The sequence below is a fragment of the Pongo abelii genome, chromosome 1 (assembly GCF_028885655.2).
Source record: "Pongo abelii isolate AG06213 chromosome 1, NHGRI_mPonAbe1-v2.0_pri, whole genome shotgun sequence".
Classification (NCBI taxonomy): Eukaryota; Metazoa; Chordata; class Mammalia; order Primates; family Hominidae; genus Pongo; species Pongo abelii.
This window is the reverse complement of record NC_071985.2, coordinates 38,608,074-38,629,479: the sequence shown is the minus strand read 5'-3', so window position 1 is coordinate 38,629,479 and position 21,406 is coordinate 38,608,074. Positions and strand designations below refer to the sequence as shown.

At 38.8% G+C, this 21,406-nt stretch overlaps 1 protein-coding gene and 1 long non-coding RNA gene across 3 annotated transcripts in view; one reads left to right on the top strand and one right to left on the bottom strand.

Annotated features, from left to right (window-relative positions):
• KCNH1 (potassium voltage-gated channel subfamily H member 1) overlaps positions 1–21,406 on the bottom strand; it is a 471,857-nt gene that overhangs the window by 192,322 nt on the left and 258,129 nt on the right. The window lies entirely within an intron of this gene.
• The window catches only part of LOC129048105 (uncharacterized), a 49,337-nt gene that overhangs the window by 16,817 nt on the left and 11,114 nt on the right, over positions 1–21,406 (top strand). The window contains exon 4 of the long non-coding RNA XR_008510159.2: positions 21,284–21,368. This is a non-coding gene — a long non-coding RNA (uncharacterized LOC129048105). The remainder of the gene's footprint in view (positions 1–21,283; positions 21,369–21,406) is intronic.

Here is a 21,406-nt window from a genome sequence, read left to right as displayed (position 1 = left end):
AGCTTTCCCATTAAAGTCAGGAATAAGCAAGAAAGCCTATATGACCACTGCTGTTGAATATTCCACTGAAGGTCCAAAAAATACAGTAGGAATGAAGAGTCATAATGATTAGAAAATGAGTTAAAATTCTAAGTGTAGGTTATATATTTGTCTATACAGGAAATGCAAGTGAATCATGAGTAAAACTTATTAGAACTATTAGGAGGGTTTAGGAAACTTGCTGGTTATAAAGTCTACACACAAAAATCAATAGCAATATTTTGGCTGGGCGCAGTGGCTCATGCCTGTAATCCCAGCACTTTGGGAGGCCAAGGCGGGCAGATCGCTTGAGATCAGGAGTTTGAGACCAGCCTGACCAACGTGGTGAACCCCATCTCTACTAAAAATACAAAAAATTAGCTGGGTGTGGTGGCGGGTGCCTGTAATCCCAGCTACTTGGGAGGCTGAGGTGGGAGGATCGCTTGAACCCGGGAGGTGGAGTTTGCATTGAGCCGAGATCACGCTACTGCACTCCAGCCTGGGCTACAGAGCAAGACACTTTCTCAACAACAACAACAACAACAAAAATCAATAGCATTACTTTGAGAAGAAATAATCAATTAGAACATCTAATAAGAAAAAACAGACCATTCATGATAGCAACAAACAATGTAAAACATCTAGGAATAAACAAACATGTGCAGAGCATTTATGGAGAAAATTATCAGGACTACATCACAGGAAATGTTTAAAAATTCCTGAATAAATGGAGAAATAAATCATTAATTATAAAACCCAATATTATTAAAATATTAATTCTTCCGAAATTGTGTTAAAAATTTGGGAAGGTTGCAAGCAAACGTCCAAGAGTTTTCAGAGCACTTAAACTTGCTTGAAAATTCCAGCATAAGGACAGTAATATATGAATAATTAAGACAATTTTTAAAAGAACAGCAAAGAGAACTGACCCACCAGTTAAAATATATTAAATGTCTGTATTAATTAAAACAGTATATGTGGATTCAGTGATACACAAAGATTGGTAGATCAAAGAACCCTGGAAACATCTCTGTTTGGCATCTCAAATTTTACAATTCCAAACCTGAATTCTTTCATCTATCCTCCTCCCATCCTAAATCTACTTGTCTCTCTGCTTTCTCCATTTCAGTTGACAGCCATTCATTGGAATTTGATTGTTTAACAGCAGGAAAATTTCTTCTTCCCATTTCCCTAGGATTCAATTCCTCACTCTGCCATAATGGGACAGGTTATGACATATTCCCTGAAATTATACTAGAGCCAGGGCTAACTAGGTCTATGGGAAAAATTGAAATCTTTTAAATGCTCTTCTCCCTACATCTACAGAGGTCCCCTGAGGTTCCTCTATCTCTGTGGGGTCTTTGCTTTTATAAGCTTCTCTTGAGAGGCACTGAAAATGGGACAGCATTTAACATAAACAAGCTGAAGAGGAAACCAGTGCAATCCCTGTTCCTTCAAGGAGCCATAAAGCGACGAGTAGCACAAACTGCTCAGCTCTGTATGGGGCAGTGAAGGACATCTAGTTTTCTCATGGAAACCCTTAGCACCCTTAGCGTCACTAAGTGCCATTATACCCCTCTAAGTGCATTGTCAAATGCAGGCATAATTTGTTCTGCCTCCAGAGGATTACAGTAAAAATTAACTCAAAATGGATTAAGTATACCAGATTGCCTTCTCCACCCTGCCTACCCAAGCATTTAACCTTACTGCTCAGCCTCAGAGATAACGAGCTCACAGGTACTTCTCTCTTGTGGGAGATCTAAGTCAATTTAGGATGACTTTAATCCTCTGAATTAAAAAAAAAAAAAAAAAAAAAAAAAAAGTCACCACAAAGCCTGAATCCCATAGTTCACCAATCAGGACAAACAATTTGTTTGCAAAAAATGCTACTTGCTTTTGCAGATGGAAAACTACTTTCTAGAAATTTACTAATTATAGCTGTAGCTGATGTGGTCATTCATATGAGCAAGAAGAGAGAGAGAGGAATAGAGCAGGGACATAAGTGGAATGTGGAAGACTGGGCTGCAGGAGTCTGAAGCAGGACACCGACTGCAGTCTCACAGAAAGTCTCATAGGTGTATAAAACAGCAAGGAAAGCAGCTCTGAGTCTCAGCTGCCCTGAGGGAGGATGGATGATGCTGAAATCTCAGGAACTGGGCAGGTCATCAAAGCAGGTAGGGCAAATAATCCATTTCCTTCACATTGAAGTCACATGATGCTCCATTTTCCACACTTGCATCAGGACCCAGCTGCTTCATGAGCAACATTACTGACAATGATGGGACCCTCATCACTATCCAAAAGTTCCTCTCAAAATCTGCTCCCATTTTCACTGCACTATTCCATACAATTTATTCAATCCATTTATTTTGCAAATAACTGAACATGTCCTATGTACATATCATGGTACAACCTTCTGAAGAAAATATAAAGATATTGATAGCCTGTGTACTCAGAGCTCCCCTAACATTGGAAATAAATATTATTTAATTTTTTGTTTTCTACACTAGGTCATTAGCTCCAGATGGCAGGGATCTTGCCTATCTTGCTCATCATTGCATTTCCAGCATGATACCACCTGATACATAGGTGATAATGAATAAATGAATGATCTCTTTCCTTCTGTCATTAACAGTGTAAGTCAAACATAGATGCAAGAAATTGATTAAATGCATAAATAACAAAGTCACCTAATTCTCTTCCTGAATTATAAATCTGGTATACGAATTCAATATTATACTCATTTATGTGGGTTGGCCATATTTGAACTTATAAGTCTCCAGCTAAAAGAAATCATTTAGATATTGTTTTTTCAAAAGGTGCCAAATTGCATAATAAAGGGATCAATTCTCCAAGAAGACATAATAATCCTTAATGAGTATGCACCCCAAAACTGATAGGACTGCAAGGAGAAAAAGATGAATCTACTATTACTGTTAGAGATTTCAATACCCTTCTATAATAAATAGACAGACCCAGGAGGCAGAGAATCAGTAAGGATACCACTGAACTCAAAAGCATCATTAGTCAACTAGATAAAATGGACATGTAGAGACTAATTTGCCCAAGAACAGCAGAATACACATTCTTCTCAAGCTCACATGGAACATTCACCAAGATAGAACACATTCTGGGCCACAAAAAACATCTTAACAAGTTTAAAAGAATACAAATAATGTAATGTCTGCTCTCAGATCACATAATATAATTAAACTAGAAATCAACAGAAACATAGCTGGAAAATCTTGAAATACTTGGAGAATAAACACAACTCTAACACACAAGTCAAAGAAGGAATCTCCAGAGAATTTCAAAAATACTTCAAACTAAATTTAAAAAAACACACTTATCAAAATTTGTGGGATGCAGCAAATACAGTGCATAGAGGAAAATTTATAGCATTGAGTACCTATATTAGAAAAGAAGATCTAAAATCAATCACCTAAGCTTCCACCTTAGAAAAGTAGAAAAAGAAGAGCAAATTAAATGCAAAGTAAGTGGAAAAGAAAAGAAATTATAAAAATTAGAGCAGAAATCAATAAAATCTAAAAACCAATAGAAAAAATCAACAAAACCTAAAGCTGGTTTTTTGAAAATATCAATAAAATACATAAGCTTCTAGCCAGGCTAATTCTAAAAAGGAGAGAGAGGACATAAATTACTAATACCAGAAATGAAGGCGAGTACATCACTACAGACCTCATGAACATTAAAAGGATAATAAAGGAATACTTTGAACAACTCTATGCTCATAAATTTGATAACCTAGATGAAAATGACCAGTTCCTTGAAAGAAACAATATGCAAAGAAGAAATAAACAATCTGAAGTGGTCTGTATCTATTCAAAAATTGGATCAATAATTAATAACTTCCTAAAACAGAAAGCACCAGACCCAGATAGGTCCACCGGTGAACTCTATCAAACATCTAAGAAATAAAATATAACAATTATCTATGATCGCTTTCAAAATACAGAAACAGAATACTTCCTAACTCATTCTAGGAGGCCAGGATTACACTAATGCCAAAACCTAATAAAGACATTACAGAAAAGCACACTTCTGTATCTCTCATGAACAGAGATGCAAAAATCCTCAACATAATATTAGCAAATTAAATCCAACAATGAATAAAAATAATTATACAGCAAAAACAAGTGGAATTCCAGATATGCAAGGCCAGTTCAACATTCAAAAATTAATTAATTAATGCAATCTATTGCATCAACAAGCTAAAAATGAAAAATCACATGATTATATCAATAGATGCAGAAAAAAGCATACGACAAAACCCAATACTTATTTCTGATAAAAACTCTCAGTAAACTAGGAATACAGGGGAACCTCCTCAACTTGATAAAGAATATCTACAAAAAACCTAAAGCTAACAACATAGTTAATGGTGAGAAACTCAAAAATTTCCCACTAACATTAGGAACAAGGTAAGTACGTCTCTTCTCACTACTGTTTTTCAATATACTGAAGGTCCTAGCTAATGCAATAAGATAAGGAAATACAAGGTATAAAGATTGGGAAGAAAGAAATAATTTTTTTTGCAGATTACATAATTGTATATGCAGAAAATCTGAAAGAACTGACAAAAAATCTTTTGGAATTAATAGATTATTATTGCAGAGTTGTAAGATATAAGGTTAATACATAAAAATTACTTTTCAATATGTCAGCAATGAACAGGTGGAATTTGAAATCAGAAGCGCAGTATCACTTACATTAGCACCCCTAAAAATGAAACACTTAGTTATAACTCAAACGAATGTGTATAAGATCTATGTGAAGAAAACTACAAAACTCTTATGAAGGAAATCAAAGAAGAAAATAAATAGAGAGGTAGTCCATGTTCATGGTTAGGAAGGCTCAATATTGTCAAGACGTCAGTTCCTCCCAAATTGATCTGTAGATTTAATACAATTCCAATAAAAATTCCAAGCAAGTTATTCTGTGGACATCAACAAGCTGATTCTAAAGTTTATATGGAGAGGCAAAGGACCCGGAATAGCCAATATAACATTAAAGGAGAAGAACAAAACTAGAGGAGTGACACTATCCAACTTCAAGACTTACTATTAAAAGCTACAGTAATCAACCATACAGTGTTGGTAAAAGAATAAACAAATAAATCCATGCAACAGAATAGAAAGCCCAGAAATAGACATACAAATATATTTAATTGATCTTTAATAAAGGAGTAAAAGCAACAATGGACAAAAGATAGTCTTTTCAACAAATGTTGCTCAGATGACTGGATATCCACATGCAAAAACATGAATCTAGACACAGACCATACACCTCTGACAAAAATTAACTCAAAATAGATTAAAGACTTACACATAAAATACAACCATACAACTTTCAGAAGAAAACTTAGGAGAAAATCTAGATCATCTTGGGTTTGGTGATGACTGTTTAGTTGCCGCACCAAAGGCACAAGAAAAGAAATAACGGATAAGGTGGACCTCAGTAAAATCAAAATTTTCTCCTCTGTCAAAGACACCGTCAAGAGAATGAGAAGGCAAGCCACAAAATGGGGAAAAAAATTCCAAAAGACATGTTAGATAAAAGATTGTTTTCCACAATAAATAAAGAACTCTAAAACTCAAAAATAAAAATAAAATCTGATTTTAAAATGGGCCAGACTTAATAGAGACCTTACGAAGGACAATAAACAGATGGTAAGTAAGCATATAAAAAGATATTCCACATCATATATCATCAGGGAAATTCAAATTAAAACAGTAATTTTTTTTTTTTTTTTTTGGAAACAGAGTATCGCTCTGTCACCCAGGCTGGAGTGCAGTGGCGCAATCTCAGCTCACTGCAACCTCTGCCTCCCAGGTTCAAGCGATTCTCGTACCTCAGCTTCCCAAGTGGCTGGGATTACAGGCATGCTCCATCATGCCTGGCTAATTTTTGTATATTTTGTTGAGATGGGCTTTCACTATATTGCCCAGGCTGGTCTTGAGCCCCTGAGCTCCAGTAATCTGCCCACCTTGGCTTCCCAAAGTGCTGGGATTACAGGCATGAGCCACCATGCCCAGCCAAAACAATAAGAAGACATCTTTAAACACATATTAGAATGGCCCAAATCCAGAATACTAACTACATCAAATGTGGTAAGATTCTGGAACTATGGGAACTCTCATTCATTGCTGGTGGGAATGCAAAATGGTATAGCCACTTTGGAAGACAGTCTGGTGATTTCTTACAAAATTAAACTACTCTTACTATACAATCCAGCAACCCTACTACTTGTTATGATTGGTATCATACTACTTACTGAAATGAATTGAAAACTTATGCCCACACAAAAACCTGCACATAGATATTTACAGTAGCTTTATTCATAATTGCCAAAACTTGGAAGCAACCAGGATGTCCTTCAGTAGATTAATGGATAAACTGTCATACATCTAGACAATGGAATATTATTTAGTACTAAAAAGAAATGAGTTATGAAGCCATGAAAAGACATAGAGGAAACTTAAATGTATATTGCTATGTGAAAGAAGCCAATATGAAAAGGCTACTTACTGTATGATTCTAACCATATGACATTCTAGAAAAGGCTAAACTATGGAGACAGAAGAAAGATCAGATGTTTCCTGGAGTTAGAAGGATGAGAGGGATGAATAGGCAGAGCACAGATTTTTAGGACAGTAAACTATTCTGTATGATCCTATAATAGTGAATACGTGTCGTTATACTTTTGACCAAACCCATAGAAGGTACAACACCAAGAGTGAACCCTAATGTAAACTATGGACTTTGAGTGACAATGATGTGTCAATGTAGTTTCATCAGTTGTAACAAATATATCACTCAGGTGGGGTATATTGATAATGGTGGAGGCTGTGCATGGGCGGGGGTAAGAGATACATGAGAAATCTCTGTATCTTCCACTCAATTTTGCCATGAACCTAAAATCACTCTAAACAATAAAATTCTATTATAAAATTTTTAAAAAATTTAAAGAGGTGCCCAAAGGAAGTGGTTTTCACAGACACGTGTAGTCATGGTTACAGACACCAAGCAGGTAAGCAATATTCCTCAAATGGAGATTGAGCAAGGGTCATCCTCATCTGGGTGTGGGAGAAAAAAGTTAAATTCCCATCAAGGGAGGAGAGAATATCAGGATAGCTTCAGAGAAAGTCAGCTCTAGATAGAATCACCTTATCCCACCGCCATTGTATAACATCTCAACTCATTCCCCAGATTTCAGGATCAAAAATAGCCCTCGGAAATCAACAGTGCTCAGATAGACGGAGGCTTGCAGATGCCAGAACAGGCTCACGTGACAAACCCACCTCCGCCCCCTTTACTTTAAAGTATGGAACTTTTAAGATTAGAGGAGGAACTTTCTGGTTCCTTTGCTATGAGTCAGAGATGCTTTTGGTGTACTTGTGAGCAGCCAGGAGGAGGAAGAAAGCACAAACATAAGGAGGATGAGGAGTAGGAGGGAAAAATCATTTTCTTTTCAGGCTGAATGTGCTCGCTGGAGGATTGCTGAGGTGTTTCTCTTTGTTTGGAAAGAAGAAATTGATTCTTGCTTCTAAACTACATCCTAATTAGAAGCCACATCAGGCAAAATCTCTAAACCTTTTCAGCCCTGAGAAGCAAAAGCGTCATCACATTATCACTCTGCAAAATTGAATCATTAATACGCAGTAAAAACATAAAAACTGTGAAAAATACTGTGAAGTATGCAGCCACAGGAATGCATTATGGAAGAATGAGTAATAAGTTCCAGTAGCTGTGGTGGTGGTTATAATGAATAAATCCTACCCTAACAAATGAAGTCACCCGATTCTCTTCCTAAATTACAAATCCAATAGACCAGAGACAAGTGCTAGATATGATGGTGGGGGAGGGAGCATTTAGAAAAACTTCCAATCCAGAGGTCTAGGCTTTTGCAGAGAAATGAATGTAAATGAAGTCATAGGTGGAAAGCTCAGCACCTTAGAGCAGCAAATGTGTGCAAATGAAGGCAAAGGATGCCAACAGAGCTTTGCTTCTGATAGAGAAAAGCTCTTCTTTCCTGGCTAACATGTGTGAGGCTAACCTAGTCTCCCTGTCTTAGGCATGTTGGCCCTTGATCTCCAGAGGAACCAGAATGGATCTGGGGGTGGAGGAGTTTCTCTATGAACACATTCTTGGCACTAGAACAATAACACAAAGCACGTATCCTAACAATTGTTGGCCTTCTTCATGGACAAGGCACAATTTGCTTCATGTCCTGTTATGGGATGGCATGGGGATTCTAGAACCAGAGACTATGTTTAAATATTGACTCCACCATTTACTAGCTATGCGACCTTGAGCAGGTTGCTTAATCTCTTTGCATCCCAGCCAGCCTGGCTTAAAGTGCATATAAATTATATTTTATACTTCATAGTGTCATTGAGAGGATTAAGAAGAGCCGTGCAAAAGGCTTTGTAATGTGTAAAGAAAGAGCTATACAAATTCACAGGATTGTGGTATTCTGTCTTGGACAGCCCATTTTCATTAATGCCAAGCAAGCTTGGTGGAGGTTGAACTGTCCAGGAAAAGAAACAGACAGAATATCTATAGACTTAGAAATACAAGATGTTCAACAGAAATTTATTACACTGATAAATGACTGAACAAGATTCATCAAATGATTAAACTTGGATGGTGAAACCAAGGGCCTAGATTACATCTGGTCTGAGGCAAACCTCTTCCTCCCAGCCCATGCTCTGGACAATGATTCATCAGCCTCTCAGTTCTACAAACACTAACAGCTCTAATCCATGTCCATGTCCTTGGATGCCTATGTCAGATCTAGTGAGAGGCATACACAGAAAAAGAACTAGGGAGCAAAGAAAACATGGCAGAGAAATTGTTGCATCCATAGGCACATGCACGCATAGAGCCATGGTCATTACCCTTTGAAAAGGACAGAGTTGTCAACATTCTTCACTCTAATGCCAAGTACAAACTAAGCCCCACCACAGGCATCTTTGGCTTCAATAGCATCAAGTCCAACAATGTGGTATCTACATCAAAGCAACCTCCTTCTCAAAAGAGCTTTGTTACTTGAGAGGATCCTCTCTTTCCTACACAACTAGCACCTGCAGCCTGTCTGGAGGTTTACAGAGCATTCCTGTATCTATTATCTCAGTGAGCCTGTGAGAATCCCATGAGGTAGGCAGATAAGTTCTTTTCAGCTCTGTTTTATAGAGGAAGATCCCAAAGTTCAGAGAGCTTAAATGTCTTTGCCAAAAGGCACATAATTTATAAGTCATGGAGCTAGGCCCTCAAACTCAGACCTGACTTCAGATCCTAGAATGATCTTTCCTCAACCTCAGGATTACTCCCTAAGTACTTTTGGTGAGAGAAGAGCAGCAGCACCCAAGAAATTTGTCTGCCATCCTCCTTGCCTGTTCACTCTCCCCAGGCCTGTCCTGGAACCATGCTTGCTTCAGAGAGGCAGTCACTCCCCTACCAAAGCTGTGCTGGAAGAGCTGCTAGATATCTCTCCACAAATTGCCCTGCTCTCTGACAGACATTCATGCCAGTTTGTACCGCAATTCCTGAACTGATGGCTTAATGGCATATTCAGAAGACTGTCTTCCATCCCTTCTGGAGGAGACACCAGGCAGAGAGAAAGAAGTCAGTCATTGGCCTACTGTGAGTCAGCTTTACCCTTCCAGGACCAACTCAGGGCCGAAGTTCACTTACAGAGCCTTAGGCAGTTACTCAAACTTCTGAAGGGTGCCTTCTCAATTTAACTAAGTATCTGAAGCCACACTTTTCCTATTTGCCTTCAGTAGGCACTACCAGTGCACACAGATCAGGACTGAAGTCAAGAATAGAATCTGACCATAAACCCCTTATATCAGGATCTTCTTAAGATGGCTGAATAGGAACAACTCCGGTCTGCAGCAAGATCAACGCAGAAGGCAGGTGATTTCTGCTTTCCAACTGAGGTACCTGGCTCATCTCACTGCGACTGGTTAGACAGTGAGTGCGGCCCACGGAGGGAGAGCAGAAGCAGGGTGGGGCATCACCTCACCCAGGAAGCACAAGGGATAGGGAACTCCCTCCTGTAGCCAAGGGAAGCCCTGAGGGACTGTGCTGTGAGGAATGGTACACTCTGGCCCAGATACTATGCTTTTCCCACAGTCTTCACAACCTGCAGACCAAGAGATTCCCTCAGGTGCCTATACCACCAGGGCCCTGGGTTTCAAGCACAAAACTGGGCTGCCATTTGGGCAGACACTGAGCTAGCTGCGGGAGTTTTTTTTTCATACCCCAGTGGCACCTGGAACACCAGCGAGACAGAACCATTCACTCCCCTGGGAAGGGGGCTGAAGCCAGGGAGCCAAGTGGTCTAGCTCAGTGAATCCCACCTCAATGGACCCCAGCAAGCTAAGATCCACTGGCTTGAAATTCTTGCTGCCAGCACAGCAGTCTGAAGTCCACCTGGGATGCTTGAGCTTGGTAGGGGGAGAGGCGTCCACCATTACTGAGGCTTGAGTAGGTTATTTTCCCCTCACAGTATAAAAAAAGCTGCGGGGAAGTTCAAACTGGGAGAAGCACACCACAGTGCCACAAAGCCGATGTAGCCAGACTGCCTCTCTAGATTCCTCCTCTCTGGGCAGAGCATGTCTGAAAGAGAGGCAGCAGCCCCAGTCAGGGTCTTATAGATAAAACTCCCATATCCCTGGGACAGAGCACCTGAGGGAATGGGTGGCTGTGGGCACAGGTTCAGCAGATTTAAACACTCCTGCCTGCTGGCTCAGAAGAGAGCAGCAGATCCCCCAGCACAGAACTTGAGCTCTGCTAAGGGACAGACTGCCTACTTAAGTGGGTCCTTGACCCCCATGCCTCCTGATGGGGAGACACCTCCCAGCAGGGGTCCACAGACAACTCATACAGGAGAATTCCAGCTGGCATCTGGTAGGTGACCCTCTGGACAAAGCTTCCAGAGGAAGGAACAGGCAGCAATCTTTGCTGTTCTGCAGCCTCTGCTGGTGATAACCAGGCAAACAAGGTCTGGAGTGGACCTCCAGCAAACTCCAGCAGACCCGCAAAAGAGCAGCCTGATTGATAGAAGGAAAACAACAAACAGAAAGGAATGGCAACAACACCAACAAAAAGGAGTTCCACACCAAAATCCCATTCGAAGGTCACCAACATCAAAGACCAAAGAGAAAAACCCATGAAGATGAGGAAAAACTAGCAAAAAAAGTCTGAAAATTCCAAAAACCAGAACACTTGTTCTCCTCCAAAGGATCACAGCTCCTCACCAGCAAGGGAACAAAACTGGATGGAGAATGAATTTGACAAATTGACAGAAGTAGGCTTCAGAAGGTGTGTAATAACAAACTTCTCCGAGCTAAAGGAGCATGTTCTAACCCAATGCAAGGAAGCTAAGAACCTTGAAAAAAAGTTAGATGAATTGCTAACTAGAATAACCAGTTTAGAGAAGAACATAAATGACCTGATGGAACTGAAAAACACACCACGAGAACTTCGTGAATACACACAAGTATCAATAGCTGAATCGATCAAGCGGAAGAAAGGATATCAGAGATTGAAGATCAACTTAATGAAATAAAGCGTGAAGCCAAAATTCGAGAAAAAAGAATGAAAATGAATGAACAAAGCCTATAAGAAAAATGGGACCATGTGAAAAGACCAAACCTCTGTTTGATTGATGTACCTGAAATTGACGGAGAGAATGGAACCAAGTTGGAAAACACTCTTCAGGATATTATACAAGAGAACTTCCCCAACATAGCAAGACAGGCCAACATTCAAATTCAGGAAATACAGAGAACACCAAGAAGATACTCCTCAAGAAGAGCAACCCCAAGACACATAATCTTCAGATTCACCAAGGTTGAAATGAAAAAATAATGTTAAGGGAAGCCAGAGAGAAAGGTCGGGTTACCCACAAAGGGAAGCCCATCGGACTAACAGCAGATCTCTCAGCAGAAACCCTACAAGCCAGAAGAGAGTGGGGGCCAATATTCAACATTCTTAAAGAAAATGATTTTCAACCCAGAATTTCATATCTAGCCAAACTAAGCTTCATAAGAAAAGGAGAAATAAAATCCTTTACAGACAAGCAAATGCTGAGAGATTTTGTCACCACCAGGCCTGCCTTACAAGAGCTCCTGAAGGAAGCACTAAATATGGAAAGGAACAACCGGGACCAGCCACTGCAAAACATATTAAATTGTAAAGACCATAGATACTATGAAAAAACTGCATCAACTAACAGGCAAAATAACCAGCTAGCATTATAATGATAGGATCAAATTCACACATAACCATATTAACCTTAAATGTAAACCGGCTAAATGCCCCAGTTAAAAGACACAGACTGGCAAATTGGATAGAGTCAAGACCCATCGGTGTGCTGTATTCAGGATACCCATCTCATGTGCAAAGATGCACATAGGCTCAAAATAAAGGGATGGAGGAATATTTACCAAGAAAATGGAAAGCAAAAAAAAAAAAAAAAAAAGCAGGGGTGGCAATGCTAGTCTCTGATAAAACAGACTTTAAAACAACAAAGTTCAAAAAAGACAAAGAAGGCCATTACATAATGGTAAAGGGATCAACACAACAAGAAGAGCTAACTGTCCCAATTATATATACGCACTCAACACAGGAGCACGCAGATTCATAAAGCAAGTTCTAAGAGACCTACAAAGGGACTCAAACTTCCACACAATAATAGTGGGAGACTTTAACACCCCACTGTCAATATTAGATCAATGAGACAGAAGATTAACAAGGATATTCAGGACGTGAACTCAGCTCTGGACCAAGCAGACCTAACAGACATCTACAGAACTCTCCAACCCAAATCAACAGAATATACATTCTTCTCAGCACCACATCACACTTATTATAAAATTGACCACATAATTGGAAGTAAAACACTCCTCAGCAAATGCAAAAGAACAGATATCATAACAAACAGTCTGTCAGACCACAGAGAAATCAAATTAGAACTCAGGATTAAGAAACTCACTCAAAACCACAAAACAATATGGAAACTGAACAACCTGCTCCTGAATGACTACTGGGTAAATAACAAAATTAAGGCAGAAATAAGTAAGTTCCTTGAAACCAATGAGAACAAAGACACAAGGTACCAGAATCTCTGACACACAGCTAAAGCAGTGTTTACAGGGATATTTATAGCACTAAATGCCCACAGGAGAAAGCAGGAAAGATCTAAAATTGATACCCTAACATCACAATTAAAAGAACTAGACAAGCAAGAGCAAACAAATTCAAAAGCTAGCAGAAGACAAGAAATAACTAAGATGAGAGCAGAACTGAAGGAGATGGAGACACAAAAAACCCTCCAAAAAAATCAATGAATCCAGGAGCTGGTTTTTTGAAAAGATTAACAAAATAGACCACTAGCCAGATTAATAAAGAAGAAAAGAAAGAAGAACCAAATAGACACAATAAAAAATGATAAAGGGGATATCACCACTGATCCCACAGAAATACAAACTACCATCAGAGAATACTATAAACACCTCTATGCAAATAAACTAGAAAATCTAGAAGTGGATAAATTCCTGGACACATACACCCTCCCAAGACTAAACCAGGAAGAAGTCGAATCCCTGAACAGACCAATAACAAGTTCTGAAATTGAAGCAGTAATTAACAGCCTAACAACCAAAACAAAACCCAGGACCAGACAGATTCAAAGCCGAATTCTACCAGAAGTACAAAGAGGAGCTGGTACCATTCCTTCTGATACTATTCCAATTAATAGAAAAACAGGGACTCCTCCCTAACTCATTTTACGAGGCCAGCATCATCCTGATACCAAAACCTGGCAGAGACACAACAAAAAAAGAAAATTTCAGGCCAATATCCCTGATGAACATCGATGCAAAAATCCTCAGTAAAATACTGGCAAACTGAATCCAGCAGCACATCAAAAAGCTTCTCCACCACGGTCAAGTTAGCTTCATCCCTGGGATGCAAGGCTGATTCAACATACACAAATAAGTAAGCGTAATCCATCTCATAAACAGAACCAATGACAAAAACCACATGATTATTTCCATAGATGCAAAAAAGGCCTTCGATAAGATTCAACAGACCTTCATGCTAAAAACTCTCAATAAACTAGGTATTGATGGAACGTATCTCAAAATAATGAGAGCTATTTATGACCACCCCACAGCCAATGTCCTACTGAATGGGCAGAAGCCGGAAGCATTCCCTTTGAAAACCAGCACAGGACAGGGATGCCCTCTCTCACCACTCCTATTCAACATAGTGTTGGAAGTTTTTGCCAGGGCAATCAGGCAAGAGAAAGAAATAAAGCATATTCAAATAGGAAGAGAGGAAGTCAAATTGTCTCTGTTTGCAGATGACATGATTGTATATTTAGAAAACCCCATTGTCTCAGCCCAAAATCTCCTTAAGCTGATAAGCAACTTCAGCAAAGTCTCAGGATACAAAATCAATGTGCAAAAATCACAAGCATTATTATACACCAATAATAGCCAAATCATGAGTGAATTCCCATTCACAATTACTACAAAGAGAATAAAATACCTAGGAATACAACTTACAAGGGATGTGAAGGACCTCTTCAAGGAGAACTACAAATCACTGCTCAAGGAAATAAGAGAGGACACAAATAAATGGGAAACATTCCATGCTCATGGATAGGAAGAATCAGTATCATGAAAATGGCCATACTGCCCAAAGTAATTGATAGATTCAATGCTATCCCCATCAAGCCACCATTGACTTTCTTCACAGAATTAGAAAAAACTACTTTAAATTTCATATGGAGCCAAAAAAGACCCCATATGCCCAAGACAATCCTCAGCAAAAAGAACAAAGCTGGAGGCATCAGCCTACCTGATGTCAAAGTATACTACAAGGCTACAGTAACCAAAACAGCTTGGTACTGGTACCAAAACAGATATATAGACCAATGGAACAGAACAGAGGCCTCGGAAATAACACCAAACATCTACAACCATCTGATCTTTGACACATCTGACAAAAACAAGAAATGGGGAAAGGATTCCCTATTTAATAAATGGTGCTGGGAAAACTGGCTAGCCATATGCAGAAAAATGAAACTGGACCCCTTCCTTACACTTTATACAAAAATTAATTCTAGAAGGATTAAAGACTTAAATGTAAGACCTAAAACCATAAAAACCCTAGAAGAAAACCTAGGCAATACCATTCAGGACATAGGCATGGGCTAACACTTCATGACTAAAACACCAAAAGCAATGGCAACAAAGCCAAAATTGACAAATGGGATCTAATTAAACTAAAGAGCTTTTGCACAGCAAAAGAAACTATCATCAGAGTGAACTGGCACCCTACAGAATGGGAGAAAATTTCTGCAATCTATCCATCTGACAAAGGGATAATACCCAGGATCTACAAGGAACTTAAACAAATTGACAAGAAAAAAAAAACCATCAAAAAGTGGGTATAGCATATGACAGACACTTATAAAAGGAAGACATTTATGCAGCCAACAAACATATGAAAGAAAAGTTCATCATCAGTGGTCATTAGAGAAATGCAAATCAAAACCACAATGAGATACAATCCCACAGCAGTTAGAATGACGATCATTAAAAAGTCAGGAAACAACAGGTGCTGGAGAGGATGTGGAGAATAGGACTGCTTTTACACTGTTGGTGGGAGTGTAAATTAGTTCAACCATTGTGGAAGACACTGTGGCAATTCCTCAAGGATCTAGAACTAGAAATACCATTTGACCCAGCCATCCCATTACCGGGTATATACCCAAAGGATTATAAATCATGCTGCTATAAAGTCACATGCACACGTATGTTTATTGTGGCACTATTCACAAAAGCAAAGACTTGGAACCAACCGAAATGTCCATCAATGATAGACTGGATTAAGAAAATGTGGCACATATACACCATGGAATACTATGCAGCCATAAAAAATGATGAGTTCATGTCCTTTGTAGGGACATGGATGAAGCTGGAAACCATCATTCTGAGCAAACTATTGCAAGGACAGAAAACCAAATACCGCATGTTCTCACTCATAGGTGGGAACTGAACAATGAGAACACTTGGACACAGGGTGAGGAACATCACACACTGGGGCCTGTCATGGGGTGGGGATAAGGGGGAGGGATAGCATTAGGAGAAATACCTTATGTAAATGATGAGTTAATGGGTACAGCACACCAACATGGCACATGTATACATATGTAACAAAACTGCACATTGTGCACATGTACCCTAGAACTTAAAGTACTATTAAAAAAAAAAAGTCAGGAAACAACAGATGCTGGAGAGGATGTGGAGAATAGGAATGCTTTTACACTGTTGGTGGGAGTGTAAATTAGTTCAACTATTGTGGAAAACAATGTGGTGATTCTTCAAGGATCTAGAACCAAAAATACCATTTGACCCAGCAATCCTATTACTGGGTATATACCCCAAGGATTATAAATCATTCTACTATAAATACTTATGCACATGTATGTTTATTGCAGCACTATTCACAATAGCAAAGACTTGAAACCAACCCAAATGCCTATCAGTGATGGACTGGATAAAGAAAATGTGGCACATATTCACCGTGGATACTATGCAGCCATAAAAAAGGATCAGTTAATGTCCTTTGCAGGGACAGGGATGAAGCTGGAAACCATCATTCTCAGCAAACTAACACAAGAACAGAAAACCAAACACCACATGTTCTCACTCATAAGTGGGAGTTAAACAATGGGAACACATGGACACAGGGAGAGGAACATCACACACTGGGGCCTGTCAGGGGGTCAGGGGGCTAAGGGAGGGATAGCATTAGAAGAAATACCTAATGTAGATCACGGGTTGATGGGTACATCAAACCACAATGGCACGTGTTGTTACCTAGGTAACAAACCTGCACATTCTGCACATGTATCCCAGAACTTAAAGTATACATATATTAAAAAAAAATAAAACCCTTATATCCTGTCCCACAGTCACACCATTCCCTGGATGCCTGAAACTCATTTCTAAAACAGCCTCATTGCTTTTGCCTATCAGTACCTTCTTCCAGGTTTAGTCTTTCCCCATTTTCTGCCTGAAGAAATGCCAGTTTCTCCTTTTAGAACTATTAAAATTGCACCTCATTCCTTCTTTCAGTCACTCATTTATGCAAGCAACAGCAAAGCCTTCCTTGTCTCTCAGAGGCAGACAGTTACCACCCTCACTGACAGCTCCCCCACACATGCCTCCATCCCAGGATGGGTCACACCATATTTAAAAAAAAACACATTTATCTATGTAAAAATGTATGAGTTCACTTAAGAAGTAATACTGAGTTAAAAAGTAATACAGGTTGAACTTTGGTAAAAATGGACCCAAAAATATGGACCCAAAAATGGCAAAAATGGACCCCAAAAAACTAAAGTTTGGACAATAATACAGTGGAATCTACTATCCCCAAACACCTTTGACAAGTCTTAATTTGTCTTGCCTCAGAAGTGTTCCCAGACAAAGCCCTTTCTGTCTTATTGCCACTGCCATGCCTTAATTCAGAATACTGATCCACTCAATAAGCATTTGTTGATGATTGACTATGTGCCAATTATCAGTATATATAGTCCCTGCCCTGAAGCTCATAAATTCCTAGAAGAGTTATACAAGTGGACAATTATATTATCATGATAAATGCAACGTAGGAGGTAATCACAGAGAGCCTTGGGAGGGATACTGATTCCATTCTAAGGGGTTGGAGGAAAAGTGGTAGTCATCTGAACTGAGTCATTAAGGACTGGCAGGAGTTAGCAAAAGAAGAGAAGAAAGTTCAGGCAGAAAGGCTAGTGTTCTTCATTCCTTTATAGAGATTCATATTTTCATTCAGTATCATTTTTGGTTTGTCTGAAAGACATCTGTTTACATTTTTTATAGTGCTGGTGTATTGATAAACTTTTTTCAGATTTTACATGTCTAAGATATCTTCATTTAAATTTTGGTTTTGAAAGATTTTTGCTGAGTATAGAATTCTAGATTAATAGTTTTCTTTCAGTACTTTAAAGATGGTGCTCTATTGTTTTCTACTTGCATTCTTTCTAGCATTCTTTCTGACAAGAAATCTGATGCCTTTGTTCCTTGTTATGTAGCATATATTTTTTCCTATGTTTGCTTTTAAGATTTTCTTTTTATCACTGATTTTGAAATTTTTATGATGTACCTTGCCATAGGTTTTTTGTGTGTTTTCATGTTTCTTGTGCTTGGGGTTTGCTGGGCCCTTGGATTTGTGAATTCCTGTTTTTCATCAAGTTTGAAGATTTTTCAGCCATTATTTCTTCAAATATTGCTTCTACTTTCTCTCTTTCTCTCTCATCCTTTCCTTTTTATGTTTTAAATTATAAAAGCAGCCTCGCAAGCCAGAGTAGGCTCAGAAAGATTTCCTTCTCTCGTCCTTTGCAGACTCCAATTATATGTATATTTGCCCTGTAAAGTTGTGTCATAGCTCATTGAAGCCTCTTTCATTTTTCTTAAATTCTTTTCTCTCTAGGTATTTTATTTAGATAGTGCATATTGCTGTGTCTTCAAGTGTATTAATCTTCCCTTCTGTGATGTCTAGTGTCAATTCTGCCATTAATCCTACCTAATGCATTTTTTATCTTGGACAATGTTTTTCATCTCTAGAAGCTTCATTTGAACAAAAAATTTACCATGTCTCTACTTAAATATTGAAACATATGGAATATAGTTATAATAACTAATGTCTTTGCCTGCTAATTCTAAAAACCTGTAACAGTTGAGTCAATTTTGGCTGACTGATTTTTCTCCTCATCATGCACTGTATGTTCTTCTTTCTTTGCTTAATTGGTCATTTTTATTGAATGTCAGACATTGTGAATAGGACTTTTGGGGTACTGGATATTTTTGTATTCCTACACATATTTTTGAGCTTTATTCTGGAACACAGTTAAATTATTTGGAAACAACTTGATCCTTTGAGTCTTACCTTTAAGATTTGTTAAGTGGACCAAGAGCATTATTTAGTCTAGGGATAATTATTTCCCACTGCCAAGGAAAGACCCTTCTATTACTCAATCCAATGTCCCGTCAATACAGCTGGCCTGGTGGGAACTGAACTTCTTCCCAACCTTGTGCAAGCACCGGTCACTGTTTTTTAATAATCCTTTTGGGTCATTCTTCTCCTAGCTTTGGGAAGTTTCTTCATTCACAAGTGTTGATTAGTTATCTATTGAAGGCTTGAGGAAGATTCTCTGCAGCATCTTCCTAGTTTTCTCTTTGTGCAGCCCTCTCCTATTTGATACTTGCTATGGTCTGAATATGTCCCTCAAAAGTGCATGTGTTGAAAACATAATCCCTCTGCCCTCACGAACGGATTGATGTCAGTATCTTGAAAATGAGTTCATTATTATTGGAGTATCTTTATTATAAAAATGAGCTCTCTCTGGCTCTCTTGCCCACTCACCATGTAATGCCCTCTGCCATATTATGATGCATCATGAAGGCCCTAACAAGATGCCAGCACCATGCTCTTGGGCTTCCCAGCTTTCTGGAGGAATCATGAGCTAAATAAACTCTTTTCTTTTTAAATTATCCAGTCTGTGTGGCATTCTGTTTTAGTAGCAGAAAACAGGCCAAGACAATACTCTGCTCTGTCATATCTAGCTGCCTTCATCAGATCCACACCCTCAGTTCCATTTCCTCAGATTCTGACTGAGTTCTCCAACCAGGTTGCAGAAATTCTCTCAAGGCAGTAAACTGGGGTAATCATAGGGCTAGCTTCATTTATTTCCTGCATCTTAGGGATCATTGTCCTTTGTTACTTGAGGTCCAGTATCTTGAAAGTATTGTTTTATATATTTTGTTAAGCTTTCTGTTTACTTTTGTTTCCTTTTTTTTTTTCAGGCAAGAGGGTAAATCTGGTCTTTGTTATATAACCTTGGACAAATTAATCACAGTGTCTTTTAACACTGGATTTATGTATCTCTCTTTCTACTAGACTCTGAGCTCCTTAACAGTAAGGTCTGTGCTTTATTCATTTTCACATCTTCACACATGTATGGCACACAATGTAGATGGAATAACAATTAACAAAGATTAATTCTATATCATAGATGTAGGCTACCTTTTTCCACTGCCTCAATTACAATGGGGATGGCAAGAGTGGTCCATTGGATATTTACAGAATCTCAGGATCTTGGCCCTCTCCTCTGGTTTATCCCTTTATAAAACATGGAATCCTCTAATACATTCCTAACAAGGCAGCAAAAGCTAAAATGGTGTTTAGGTGGAGGAGGAGGATGAGAGATGAAGCACCATGTCTCCCCTTTGCAATAGAAGGCCTCTCTGACCCATAATTATCTTCCCACACATACCCATTACCAACAGGGGTCTACAGACAGAGACATCAGGAAACATAGGAAAGGGATAAAAGTTGAGAACAGAAGACGGAATATAGTTTCAGACAAGAGATATTTCTCAAACTAAAAAAAAAAAAAAAATACTCTTGGACGTGGCTACCAAAAAGATAGACCTAGATTGGCAGGACTGTCTCTCTGCTTTTGCTTTTCCAACAAAGCCATATCACATTCAGGCACATGCATTTACATAGACACATCCTAAACCATACTGCAGCTGAGATTAACATAGACAGATCATCAGATAAGCAATCCTACAGTAATATTGCAGACAACCACGAGAGATTCTGAGTAATTTAGGATGTCAACAATTGTTACTGGTATTGCTTATAAGAGTAGGGTATGTGAGAAGAAACTTAATAAGAACTAAACATGTAGGAGGTTTTATACCAACAATCTCAGTTTTTATGCAAACAATTTCAATCCTCCCCATTCTTGGATGTTAGCTGATATAGGACCACACTCCCCCATTTTATGTAAGGGAACTAAAATCCACAATGATTAGATGTCAAGTATGAGTTGGTTTTCCCAGTCCTTAATTCTAAGACCTTGATCTGAACCATTCTAAACCATAGGTAAGTGATGAAGCTGGTGTCATCAATGTATGGGATCTTTTAAAAAATATATATTACTGACAAACCCCTACCATCAAAAATACAAACCCTAGAAAAAACCTGAGAAGTGACCAGGCTGTAGACAGTAGCCTTAAAACCATCTAAGCAGTTCAGAGCAAAGTTGTGATAGACATAACATCAAAGAATGCCTTTAAAAAGGAGACTGAAGGGTTTTCTTCCTTTGTTTTTTCTGTATCTACATTAGATAGACTGGCTGAGGAGAATAATATGAACAGTAAGCAGACAGAGTCCTGGTTGGACCCTAGACCCTCAGCTAAATCCCTGAAGAAGTGAGTATATTTTACATATACACCAATAATATCAGACT